Source organism: Phaethon aethereus (assembly GCF_964289735.1).
Source record: "Phaethon aethereus genome assembly, chromosome: 16".
Classification (NCBI taxonomy): domain Eukaryota; kingdom Metazoa; phylum Chordata; class Aves; order Phaethontiformes; family Phaethontidae; genus Phaethon; species Phaethon aethereus.
In genome coordinates, this window is record NC_138592.1 from 18432435 (window position 1) to 18446446 (window position 14012).

The window sequence follows — 14012 nt, forward strand, 5'->3', positions numbered from 1 at the left end:
GCATATCCAGCCTTTCTTTCTCCATTCCGTATAACGCTGCTGCCACCTCTAAATGATTCTAAACCTGCATTCTTCAATGGCTCATCTCTCAGGTCTGGCCTGCTGGCGTAAACATACCCGATAGTTGCTAAACAGTCATGTTGTAAAGGTTCTTGTTCTGCCATCGGCAATAAAGCGGCAGGGCTTAGAGTTGATACTACACTTGGGGTGACAGCTTCTTGGCCTATTAATGCGGCTTGGAATGTGGCTAATCGGTTTGGAGAAATCCCGTGGTGTCCTTTTCGGTTCAAGATAGCAACCACTGCATATGGGACTAGTACTGTTACTGGTTGTCCCAAGGTGAGCTTCCGGGCTTCTTGAATTAACAGCACAGTGGCGGCTACAGCCCGAAGACAAGCCGGCCAGCCTTTACTCACTTCATCCAATTGCTTTTAGGCTACTGGCCTTTTCCAGCTTCCAAGCGTCTGAGTCATTACCCCTTGAAGTCACTTGTTGTCTCTCACGTGTATATAACTGAAAAGGTTTTGTCAGATCAGGGAGGCCTAAGGCTGGGGCTTCCATTAATTTTCTTTTGATTTTGTCAAAACTGCACGCTGGAGTCCATTCTGACAACTCCCCTGGACCTTTTGTGTCTGCGTATAAGGGTTTGGCTATGACTCCAAAATTGGGGATCCATATTCAGCAGAATCCGGCCATTCCTAGAAATCCCCGTAACTGCTTTTTTGTCTTGGGTACTGCTATTCAGCATATAGCCTCTTTCCTCTCTTCCCCTAATGCTCGTTGTCCTTTTGAAATATTAAAGCCAAGGCATCGGACTTCTTTCCTTACAATTTGGGCTTTTTTTCTTTGAGACCCAATATCCAGCCATTCCCAGAAGGTTTATCAGGCTTACCACAGCTTCTGTACAAACTTGTTCAGTGTCAGCTCCAGTCAAGAAGTATGTCATCCACATACTGTAAGAGAGTAACATCATTATTATTAATTTGCCATTTTTCTAGTTGTTTAGCCAATACTTCACCAAACAAAGTGGGACTATTTTTAAATCCCTGGGGAAGAACAGTCCAACATAATTGTCCTTTTCTTCCAGTGGTCGTGTTCTCCCACTCAAAGGCGAAGAGTGTTTGCCTTCGTTCTTCTACTGGAACGCAGAAAAAAGCATCTTTTAAGTCTGACACAGTGAAATGGGCATGGTTCTCTGATATAGACGTCAATAGGGTGTAAGGGTTAGGCACTGTAGGATGTGTATCTTTGGTTATCTGATTTATAGCTCTTACATCCTGCACCAGTCGGTATTCCTGGGAGTGAGGCTTCCTCATTGGTAAGATAGGTGTATTATATTCAGATTGACATTCCCTGAGCAGTCTATGTTGTATAAAGTTATCTATCAGAGGCTCAAGGCTGCTTCGAGTTTCCAATCTCATAGGGTATTGAAGCACTCTCACTGGTATCGCCCCCTCCTGCAATTCTATCTTAATTGGGCTTATGTTTGGGCATTCATTCTTCCAGTGCCCTTCCTGTCTACAGGCCGCACACTGATTTGGTCCTAGTGGGGCTCGGTTTTGTGGGCCTCTTCCCTGTATTATTGCAGTGTGTCCCCTCTTCCCTCTACCCTTTCCTCTGGTATCGTTTCCATTTATTGCTGCTGCTAGCAAAGATGCTTGCAACCTCATTCTGCCCTGTTTTTCTTTCTTTTCTCTCTCATCCTGATTGTTATACACGTTATATGGTATTTGTATTAATTGTAAAATTGACATTCCACAGGCCCCCTCAACTTTTTGCAATTTTCTCCTTATATCCCGGGTCGACTGCCCAGTGAACAACTTATTAAACAGCCTCTGATTTGCCTCATCATCCGGATTCAAGTCCGTCCATTTTCTGGCTACTTCACATAATCTCTCGTAAAAGGCCGATGGATTTTCATCAGGGCCTTGTCTCACTTCGTATAGTTTGGACACATCTTTTGGTTTTGGTACTCTGTGCCGGACCCCATATAATATTAACCATTGGTATTGCTTCAGTTGGGCCTTCCCCCCCGCACGGCGCAGAGCTCTAGATGTGTCGTTTGGTGCGGCCCAGAGCCCTCCGTGTGCCTTTTGGTGCCAGGCCCGAGCCCTTTGCGTGCCTCTGGGTGCCCACCACGGCCCTCCGGGTGCCCTTGGGTGCCACCCAGAGCCCTCCCTCGGCCTTCCTCTATGCCCCGGGAACTCCTTTCCTCCTCTTTTCCCCTCAAGACTGGCCGCAGTGACCTCCCGCCCTGTCCTCTGCAGCAGAAAGCTGGGGGCTGCATGGGGCACAAATGGCAGTTTGGGTCTGGGGGGGCTGCCTGTAGGGGGTCGGCCTAGGAGCCGCCCCGGGCCCGTCACAGCTGGTTCCGGCCGGCTCAGCAAGGGACGCTGCGCGCCAGAGCTGTGGCCAGGCGGAGGAGCTCGTGGCATTGGAGCTGCGACCAATCTAAGGGGCACACGGCACCACTGCTCCGGCCTGTGTGGGGCTGATGCGGTAGGAGGCGGGAGGAGGGCTGTGGGGGTGGCTGGTGGGGGGGCACACATGTGGAAGCTGACGCAGGCGGGGCCACAGAAGAAGACCCAGGCCCGTGGAAGGGGGGACACTGTTGGGGATGCGCTCTGGGCCGCAGGCGCTCCATGGCGGCGGTGGCGGCGGTGCCTCTGAGGGATTGCGGGGCCTGCTGAGGAGCCCTGCCGCAGCAGAAGGAACAGGTGAGAGGGAAGGAGCAGCAGAAGGGCAGAGGGAAAGGCAAAGAGTGGCAGAGAGGAACCATCCCGCAGTGACGCAGAACGTCCTGCGCCGCCTGTGGCCTCCCGGGAGGCACTGGGAGGGAGCGGGCGTGACGCGCAGCAGAAACGAGGGCAGGGGAGACTGAGAAGGGGACAGAGAGGTGTCTGGGCTGAAGGAAAGGGGAGGAGAGGGGCTTCCGGCGTCCTTCGTTTGTCCTCTGTGTTTCGCAAGATGCAAACCAGGAATTAGATGTTGAGAGTGTGAAATATGTGCATCTGATTCGTGTGATGAAGTGTAATCTTTTGTACCTTTATGGATTTCTCCTGCACCATAAAAAGGGGTATTTTACAGGAGAAAGTTAAACTACTTTGCTGGTATATCAGCTTAAACCCATTTGACCACTGACCGCATAGTATTGTGTAAAGAGAAACTTGTAAAGTGCATGCATAAAGTTTGGGGTCATCCTGGCGGCACGCCGAGGAAGATTCGAGAAGACTGTAGAAGGAGAAGAGGGCATGCGCTGAAGAAGACATGCCTATTCATTAATATGTATTAGAAGACACGCCTATTCATGAATATGTATTAGCAAACAGGATCACGCTGAGGAAGATTCGAGAAGACTCTAGAAGGAGAAGAGGGCATGCGCCGAAGAAGACACGCCTATTCATGAATGTGTATTGGCAGACAGGATATAAACCAAGAACAGGAACTGTACCGCGTGCGTCTTGGTGGAGCGGAGACTCCCGGCGCACCCAGCGCTGTTTGCTTGCCTCTATTCGCTTAATAAATTGTAAATTTAAATTGGAATCCTGTTTGGGACTAAATCATTTATCACAACTGGGGGCTCGTCCAGGATGGTCTTGGTTCCTGAATTCTGACTTGATCTAGGAGGGGTGCCCCACCATTTAGTGGCTCCTGATCGGGTCGGGTCGGGACTAACGCCATGCTGAACCTGAACAGGGGCAAGCAAAGAATTTGATTTTTTTATGAGCTCTCTTGCTGGCTGCAGCAGTTTATTTTGCACGTAATTCTGCGTGCGAAGATCCGAACGAAGACGACGGGGTCGTAAGTATTTAAGGTGTATACCGTTCGATTGGATGGGATTCGGTTGCCTGTGTGTGTAAGAGTGTGACTGAGACGGAACCTGGTTCCGAAGTGATTGTGGAGGTCTAACCGCGGTTCCAATCTCCCGCGAGGGACTTGGCCGGTGAAGGACCGAAGCGATTCTTACAGGATTCGTGGGTGGGTGATAGGTCCTAAACCCCCTGCAAGACACTCTTACTGGTAACCAAGGGCTGTAGGAATTGCCACAGTAAAACTTCCTAGATGGGTCAGACGAAATCGAGAACCCAGGACCAGAAGAAAGGGAGCGAATTACTAGAAATACCTCCAGAGAGTCCATTAGGAATAATGATTGAAAATTGGAATGATAGGGGCCCCAGAAAAGAAAAAAGTAAATTAAAATTAGTTCAATATTGTATGGTAGAATGGCCAAAAGAACCTTTGAGACCACATGTCTTTTGGGCCGTTTTTGGATCTTTTGAAGACTGGGTCTGCCAGGCCTTAAATATATATGTTAATTCAAAGGAACCTTTTAGTCAGGAGGAAAGTGATTATGCAGGATTATCGGACAGAACTTTACATCCTTTTCCAGCCTCAATACTTACATTAAAAACAGATGAAAAGTTTGAGGAAGAAGAAGAGGAGAAAAGTGAAAAGGAAAAGGAAAAAGGTGATAAATGGGAGCCACTGGATAACCTACCGCCTCCATATTCTAATAATCCATCTTTGGCGGCGGCGGCTCCCGCTCCGGTGGCCGTAGTACCTCTACCTGTACCACCATTGCCCCTATCTCCACCACCAACAGCACCGGAATTAGATCGACCTCTGGCTGCATGTACGAGAAGTAAGACTGCTGTATCTGAGGGAGCTTCTCTATATCCCTTACGAGAAGTACCCCTCGGAGGCAATCAGGGAGGCATCGGGTTTGTGGCAGTCCCATTAAATACCACAGATGTAAGAAATTTCAAGAAAGAAATGGGGACCCTATTAGATGATCCCCTCGGAGTAGCTGAAAAATTGGACCAATTCCTAGGCCCCAATACTTATACCTGGGAAGAAATACAGTCCATTTTAGGGATCTTATTCACTGTTGAGGAAAGGGGAATGATTAGACAAGCTGGAATGAGAATTTGGGAAAGACAGAATCAGGCAGGACCCCCGGGAGATCAGAAATGGCCAAATGTGGATCCCCACTGGGATCATCAACAACCCCAAGGAAGACAAAATATGAGGGATTTGAGAATGTTAATCATACAGGGAATAAGGGAAGTGGTTCCCCGAGGGCAAAACATTACTAAAGCATTTAATGAACAACAAGGGAAAGACAAATCTCCAACAGAATGGTTGGAGAGGTTGAGGAAAAACCTACAAATGTATTCTGGAATTGATCCGAATACCGTGGCTGGGACCACACTCCTTAGAACACAATTTGTAGCTAAATCCTGGGGGGATATAAGAAGGAAATTAGAAAAATTGGAAGATTGGCAAGAAAGAGGATTAGAGGAGTTACTTAGAGAAGCCCAGAAAGTCTATGTTAGGAGGGACATAGAAAAACAAAAAGCAAAAGCAAAAATTTTTGTAGCAGCAGTAAGGGAAAGTCAGAAAAATAAGACTCCGTCTGGAGAGAAAAGGGAAAAAAGAATAGAGCAGACACCCCGGGGACAGCCTTATTGAGAAAGATTTACAATTCCCGTCTGTTACTACTGTAACAAGAGGGGACATGTTCAGAAGAACTGCCGTAAGTGGGAACAAGATGAGAAGATGTTCAAAGAAGATTAGGGGTGTCAGGGGCTCTATCTTCTGGGGACTTCAACATCAACAGAGCCCTTGATAAAATTATTAATTGGTCTCCATAAAGAGGAAGTTTTATTTTTAGTGGATGCACGGGCCGAAAAGTCAACCATTCAAAAACTTCCAAAAGGAACGGAAAAAGGGAAGAGTTATATGTCAGTATAGGAGCAAAAGGAGAGCCTTTTAAAGTAAGTATATTGAAAGATGTAGAGGTAGAAATGGAAAAGAAAATTTGTCTTAATGATTTACTTCCGCTCCCTGAAGCGGAATACAATTTATTAGGAAGGGATTTGATTTTGAAGTTAAACTTGAGCATTCAGAGTCAAGGGGACAAATTGCAGATTAAATTACACACTTTAACACAAGAGGATGAAGAAGCTATTAACCCCTCAGTGTGGTATAAGGAAGGGGAAACTGGAAAGATAAAAATGGACCCCATAAGCGTTCAAATAATAGATCCGCACCGCCCAATTAGAATCAAGCAATACCCTATACCTATGGAGGGTCGAAAAGGATTAAAACCTGTAGTTGACAGACTTTTGGAAAAAGGAACCCTAGAACCATGTATGTCACCTGATAACATGCCCATTCTTCCCGTAAAGAAACTGGATGCAGGATTTAAGAGCTGTAAATCAGCGAACAATCACTAAATTCCCTGTGGTGGCGAATCCTTATACTTTATTGAGTCATATATCTCCCAAACATACTTGGTATAGTGTAATAGATTTGAAAGATGCTTTTTGGGCCTGTCCTCTGGATGAGGGATCCAGAGATTATTTTGCCTTTGAGTGGGAGCACCCTGAAACAGGACGAAAACAATTAAGATGGACTGTGTTACCACAAGTGTTTACAGAGTCACCAAATCTATTTGGACAAACTTTAGAGAAAATTCTACAAGATTTCACAATACCTAAGGAGGTAAAATTATTGCAATGTGTGGACGATTTATTAGTAGCAGGAGAAACTGAAGAGGGGATCCGAAAAGCCACCATTAAATTGTTAAATTTTCTAGGGGAAAAGGGATTAAAGGTGTCCCGATCAAAGCTACAGTTTGTAGAACAAGAAGTAAAATACTTAGGACATTGGCTGAGTAAGGGAAGGAAGAAGTTAGATCCTGATAGGGTATCTGGGATTCTATCCTTAAGACCCCCACAAACTAAAACTGAAATTAGGCAAATACTGGGATTATTAGGATATTGTAGACCGTGGCTTGAAAATTATAGTGAAAAAGTAAAATTCCTATATGAAAAATTAACTAATAACCAACTTAAATGGTTTATTGAAGATGATCAGAGATTTGAGGAAGTAAAAAAGGCATTAATACAAGCACCTGTATTGAGCCTCCCAGATCTAGAAAAACCTTTCTATCTCTTTGTGAATACATCAAGCCAGACAGCATATGGAGTTCTTACTCAAGACTGGGCAGGAATCAAAAAACCCGTGGGGTATTGTTCTAAGTTACTTGATCCAGTAAGCAGAGGATGGCTTGCTTGTCTCCAAGCTTTGGTTGCTACAGCATTATTAATAGAGGAAGTTAGGAAGATTACCTTTAGTGCTCCTTTAAAAGTGTATACCCCACACAATGTCAGAAATGTTTTACAACAAAAAGTGGAAAAATGGTTAACGGACAGCCGAATCCTAAAGTATGAAGCAATACTAATAGACTCCCCTGACGTAGAACTGAGGGTGACTTCTGCTCAGAGTCCAGCACAATTTTTGTTTGGAGAACCATTAGAGGAATTACAACATAACTGTTTAGAGGTAAGTGAGACCCAGACTAAGGTAAGACCAGATTTAAGAGATGCTGAGTTGGAAAATGGAGAAGCGCTGTTTATAGATGGCTCCTCCAGAGTGGTAGAAGGGAAGAGAAAATCGGGATATGCAATAATTAATAAGGACTTAGAACTTGTGGAATCAGGACCTCTGAGTCCATCATGGTCAGCTCAGGCTTGTGAGCTGTATGCCCTGTGTAGGGCCCTGGAATTATTAAAAGGAAGAAGTGGGACTATATTTACAGATTCTAAATATGCATATGGGGTGGTCCACACTTTTGGAAAAATTTGGGAAGAAAGAGGTTTGATTAATACTCAAGGGAGGAATTTAATACATCAAGAATTAATAGTAAAAATTTTAAAGGCGTTAAGAGAACCAAAGGAGATAGCAGTGGTACATGTGAGGGGACACCGAAAGGGATTAGATTACCGAACTAGAGGAAATAACTTAGCAGATAAAGAGGCCCAGGAAGCAGCCTTGAGGGCTAAAGTTGCCAAAATTAATGTAATGCAAACAAAGGAGGACACAAAGCAAAGAAGAACGAGAGGAAAGAGAGAAGAAGTTTACCCCAGAAGAACAAACAAAATTGGAGAAAGTAGGAGCTAAATTAGAACAAGGAAAATGGACATTGCCTGATGGGCGAGAAATGTTGCCAAAAGCCTACACCAGGCGAATATTAGAATGTTTGCGTGTGCAAACACATTGGGGTACAAAAGTGTTAAGTGATCATTTTCTTAAACAATTTGGTTGTATTGGAATTTTTGAAATAGCAAAGCAAATTGCACAAGGTTGCTTAACTTGTCAAAAGGTAAATAAGACAGTGTTTCGACAAGCAGCCACGGGAGGGAGAAAAACAGCTTACAGACCTTTTGAGAAAGCGCAAGTCGATTTCACTGAATTGCCTAAGGTAGGGAGGATAAAATATTTATATTTTATAATAGTAGATCATTTAACACAATGGGTAGAAGCTTACCCTGTAGCATGAGCTACGGCACAGATGGTGGTAAAAATTTTATTGGAACATTTGATACCTAGATATGGGATAATCCAGTACATTGATTCTGACCAGGGCACACATTTTACTTCTAAAATAATAAAACTATTATGTCAATCATTAGGTATTCAGTGGGAATACCACACTCCATGGCACCCACAAAGCTCGGGGAAGGTAGAAAGAACGAATCAAACAATAAAACAACAATTGGCTAAATTAATGATTGAGACACAAATGCCCTGGACGAAATGTTTACCACTGGCACTTCTAAACACAAGAACGAAACCATACAGTGAGACTGGATTATCGCCATATGAAATGTTATATGGCATGCCTTATTTTCAAGGAATGCCTCTGGGGAACAATGTAATTGAGGACCATTGGAAAAAGATTAAAAGAATTAAGAGAGATTGGGATGGTGGCCCAAACACCACCTTTAGGATTTGCAATTCATCAGTTAGAACCAGGAGATAAAATTCTGATAAAAACATGGAAAGAAGGAAACCTGTCTCCCCTCTGGGAAGGACCTTTCCTTGTTTTATTAACTACAGAAACAGCTGTGAGAACTGCTGAAAAAGGATGGACACATGTGTCACGAGTGAAAGGTCCAGTGAAGGAGTGGAAAGTCACATCTGACTAAATTGCTGTGGGAATTTTATTGTGGCTACTCCTGTAATAGAAACAGGAGTGAAACATGAAATTCCCACAGTTGCTAAAAATCTATTTGTAAATCTTGCTGAAAACATTGTTAAGTCATTGAATATAACTAATTGTTACGTTTGTGGTGGAACAAATCAAGGTCAACGATGGCCATGGGAAGCTATGGAGAGCAATATAAGAAATCCTCAAGTTTGGAAAACAATGGGAAAGGGTAATAGGAAACAACAATGGGTACTCCAAACAAGTATAATTGGAAGGAGTTGTTGGCAAAAGAAGAACAGGAAAAAGGAGCTGGAACTAGAATTTGTCCTTTGTGTAGAAGGTGGTGTTTATTTGTAAGATTAGTGTTGCAGGCTAACTGGCAGTTTTCTGTAGCCATAAAGCCTTGCAAATAAAGAGGATTGCCAGGCTCGGGCAAGTGCTCAGGTCTGGACAAACCACTGATCTATCAAAGCTCTGGCCTTCACAAGCAGTGCTCAATTAATTTGAGTACTAAGAAAGCACCCCCTTAAAGGAAAGAAGAGGGCAAGACCGGAGGGGAACTGGTGTTGCGGCTTAAAAAGGGTCTGCCAAGGGCTGCAACCCCTTCGGGCTGTGACCACCGATCACTATGGCCCTGACCGGACCTCTTCTAGTTCTACTTGGGGTGAGTTCCTTGACTCTGACTACGGCAAATAACTGTAGTCAATATTGGAACAAGTCCAGCTGGGGTTTACCCCAGAAAAATGGAAAAACTGAGGACCTTTTCTAATTGTACAGCCCATACCTGTAATCAACAAAAAACCCTATTTTTTTTCCTGTTAACCATAAATTAGGGAGAGCGACTAGGAGTCCAGCTGTATAACGAATGGCCTCCTGAGAGATAAACTTGGAATGGAATCAATCTAGGAGGATTTTGGGGAGATTTTATGGGTGGTGATTGGCTTACTAAAATCGGGATGGTTGTATTGGAGATATGTGGGGGATTGTTACTAGATTAATCTACTTGGTTGTTATACAAGGAATGCAGGTATCTGCAGTACTCAATTGGAAATGAAAACACGAATCAAGACTATAAAGAAGAAGATGGGGGACTGTGAAATATGTGCATCTGATTCGTGTGATGAAGTGTAATCTTTTGTACTTCTATGGATTTCTCCTGCACCATAAAAAGGGGTATTTTACAGGAGAAAGTTAAGCTACTTTGCTGGTATATCAGCTCAAACCAGTTTGACCACTGACCGCATAGTATCGTGTAAAGAGAAACTTGTAAAGTGCATGCATAAAGTTTGGGGTCATCCTGGGGGCACACCGAGGAAGATTCGAGAAGACTGTAGAAGGAGAAGAGGGCATGCGCCGAAGAAGACATGCCTGTTCATTAATATGTATTAGAAGACACGCCTATTCATGAATATGTATTGGCAGACAGGATATAAACCAAGAACAGGAACTGTACCACGTGCGTCTTGGTGGAGCGGAGACTCCCGGCGCACCCAGCGCTGTTTGCTTGCCTCTATTCGCTTAATAAATTGTAAATTTAAATTGGAATCCTGTTAGGGACTAAATCATGTATCACAAGTGCAATGGGCCAGAAACCTAATTCCGTGCAGTTCCCCGAGTGGAGGCTGCTCTGCCCGTGGCATGGCAATGGTCTAACAACGGTCTACCAAAGCCAGTGCAGCAGCAGCAGCAGCAGCAGCAGCGGCAGCCCGCGGGCGGCCCAGCTCCAGCCCTGCCTTCTGAAGGCCAAAGCTGGGAAAAAGAGGTAGGAGGAGGAAGAAGGGGCAGCACTTGGTCGAGGCGCTCCGCTCGAAGCAGGGTCGGCGGGAGCGGGTGGCCCACGTGCCTGTCCAGATGGCCCTCCAGGCAGGCCCCGGGGCAGCCAGGCAGCAGCCAGTGTTAGCAACACGGATTTGGTTGCATTATCGTTTCGTGTAGTACATGCACGGGTAGCAGAAATGGGGCAGCAGAAGTACACACTAGCTAAAGCCCCTGGTATTGTCGGCAGTAACGGTGTGCCTCTCAGCTGGGAGCCTGCGAAGGACCCCGTGTTACACCCTGCGTTCCTTATAATACAATTTTAAGACCTCTCACACATTCATGTTTACAATTTACATAACCTATTGGCTTTGGCCGTGACATCACTTGGTACCATTCTCACCATACCCACCTTTGAGTATTGGTTGACACGACCCCCCGCCTCCCCGCAAGTCCACTTAATGCTTATTTATTAGCTGAGCTGGCATTGTTTTGTGTTAAGGGGGAAGCCGCTGGCCGAGCATTCACACACCAATCAAGGAGTGGCAGACACACCACCCGAGACTTTACTGCTAGGAGCAGGACCCCTTTGCAGCGGGCGACTCCAGTGAGCCGACGGGTGCCCCTTTCGACTCCTCACACACACACACGCACACGCTCACTCTCGGGCGCTTCCTCCTCCCTCAGGCTCGACCCTAGGTTCCCCGAAGCAGAATCTCCGACACGACGTACGCCAGACGAATTTATTAAGGGGTACAGCGGTGAAGAACAGCTCGAGCTGGGTGCCTCCGGAGAGGGACCTCGACCAAAAGAATCTCTGGGCCGTAAATCTAAGTTCCCCTCCCGTCGCGAGACGGTTCGGTCCAATGGTAGTATTTGGGTCTGGGGTCTCCTTGTTCCTCCTTGGATCCTTTCACTGTCTCCAGGCGGGCCATTCTTTTTCTTTTCTCGAGGAGGCAGCGTCAGCTGATGGATGTGGCTGTCTTCTCTACCTAATTTACACCGGCTTCGGGGCCTTCCCTCATGTAACTAAGTCAGAGTTCACTCGAAGTTCATCGGTACCTAGGTGAAGGTTCACCGCGTGCGGCCTAAGGCTTTTTACTATTGTTATACCATGGCTTCCGTTTGAACTAGGAAGTGACTCCTATAAGCGTTTGTGTCTACTTTGCTGCTTTCAGGCACTTTGGTCTGGCTTCTTCTAACAGCAGACCAGACCTTCTTCTAACCCTCTTGTACAGGCGAGGTCGCTGTTGGTCAAGCTGTCGCTCGCATGTCTTTGAAGCCATCTTTACACTGTAGCTTTTTCTTAAGTAACGTTCCCTCCTTTCGTTTTGTGCACGGCTGCACACTTTACATCGGAGCAGAAGAGTATTTGTACCCACAAACGTGAGCAAGACAGCTTGGGCATACTTGAGCAAACCAGCAGACCGTGATCTCTACACGAAGTAAAACTCCTACTATCGTTAATACCAAACTGATAGCGTGCTTCAATATTGGGGTAAGAGAAGGAAGTCGATGTGGCAGCCAGTTCCACCATTCCGTTCCTTTTGGGTCCGGCCTCATGCTCTGTACTTAAGCTTCTAAGTTTTTTAACTGGGCTTTGATTGCTTTGTTGCTACCTGTGAGACTGAATCGACAGAGTCCTTCAAATCTTCACACCCGTGGTTGGCCCTAAGTAACAAGTAACCTATAGCTGCTCTGTTTTGTAGGCTTGCTTCCCTGTTTGAACGTTGTTCCTCTTGTAGTAATGCAGTCAATGTGGAGGTGGCATTCAGCGTTTTTGCTAGCGTACAGGCCGCCTTCGTCAGTCGGAGGTTGGCACCTAGTGCTAGTGCGGGGACTCCCACTAATGACAGGCTTAGTGCTACTGCTTCCGCTTTGTCGGAAATCCGGAAACGGATTTACGTTTTGAGTCACAATCCGGTGGCAGAGCCTGAGATGGGCTCCTTCTGCTGCGTTTTGTGTTCTATTTGGCGGAGGTATTTCTTTTTAGTGGGGAGGCTGTGAGTCTTCCAAGTGTGCACGGGCCTCCGGCTGCGTTCTTGGCTCTATCATTATAGGCCTGCAGTCTGAATCTTTCAAGGCAGTCTTTGGTGATAATAGCCACCAGCTCAAAGCTGGAGTCGGGTGTTGTAGGTGGAATTCCTCCGATGGTGTTGAACAGCAGCAAAAGGAGGGTCATGACCGGGAGTTCGGTGCGGCTTTCACCTGAGAGTGGTGGATCCCTGCGTCTTTGGCGGCAACTTTAAGAGCAGAGTAGGTACATAACAAGACTTGCACAGCACCCTCGCACTTGGCTTGTGATGCACCTTTAGTCTTATAGACCTTTACCGTATCTCTTAACATAATCTCCCGGGTCCCTACGGATGCAAAGGGTTTCCTAAAGGTAAAGCTTGTATAATCACAGCTTCGTACCGTTTCTTTTTAAAACAGTCTTGTAGGTATCAGACGTATTGGGTAACGGCTTCGTCCCTTGCCAAAAGGCTTGTGTGTGTGCTGGAGCAAAGGCTCCTGGAATTCAAGCTGGTCTTCCCAAGAAAATCTCCAAAGGACTTCCCTGATGACCTGCGTTTGGGCATCGCCGTAATTCCCACAGTGCTTAATGGTAAAGCTTCTGTCCATTTTAAGTGAGTTTCTCTAGACATTTTTGCCAGCTCACAATCTTTAGAGTACAGTTCATTCTCTCTCGCCGTCCCGAGGATTGGGAGTGGTAAGGCGTGTGCAGTCTTTGTCGAATTCCTAAACTTTATACCGGTTCTCTAATATTCCAGCTGTGAAATGGGATCCTTTATCGGAGTCTGTTTCTTCAGGCACTCCAACTCGGGGTACGGTATGCAACGCGACGATGCAACAACGCGGTGGCGCGGCAACGTGGTGATGCAACAATGCGGTGGCGCGGCAACGTGGTGATGCAAGCATGTGCGACTGCTATAAATAGCCGCTCGCTGGGAGGCCGGCTGTGGTGGCTGCAGCTGGGTGCCTCTGGAGCGAGAGGTGCCAGCGCAGGGTCACAGCTCCAGGAGAGCTCTTGGAAGGGGCCATGGAGTGCCGTCTCACTGCTGGCGTCCGAAACCTGGACGCATGGCTGAGCGCAGTGGGGAAGAGGAGGGAGGTGAGCAACGGGCTGATGGAGGGGGCTCGGCCCGGGAGCATGGGACATGCAGGGCTGCTCTGGGACCTCGGGACGTGCCCGGGGAGCAGGGAAGGACGCAAAGGTGGTCAGGCCGGGGAGAGTTTGCAGGGAGTCCTGCGTCTCTGC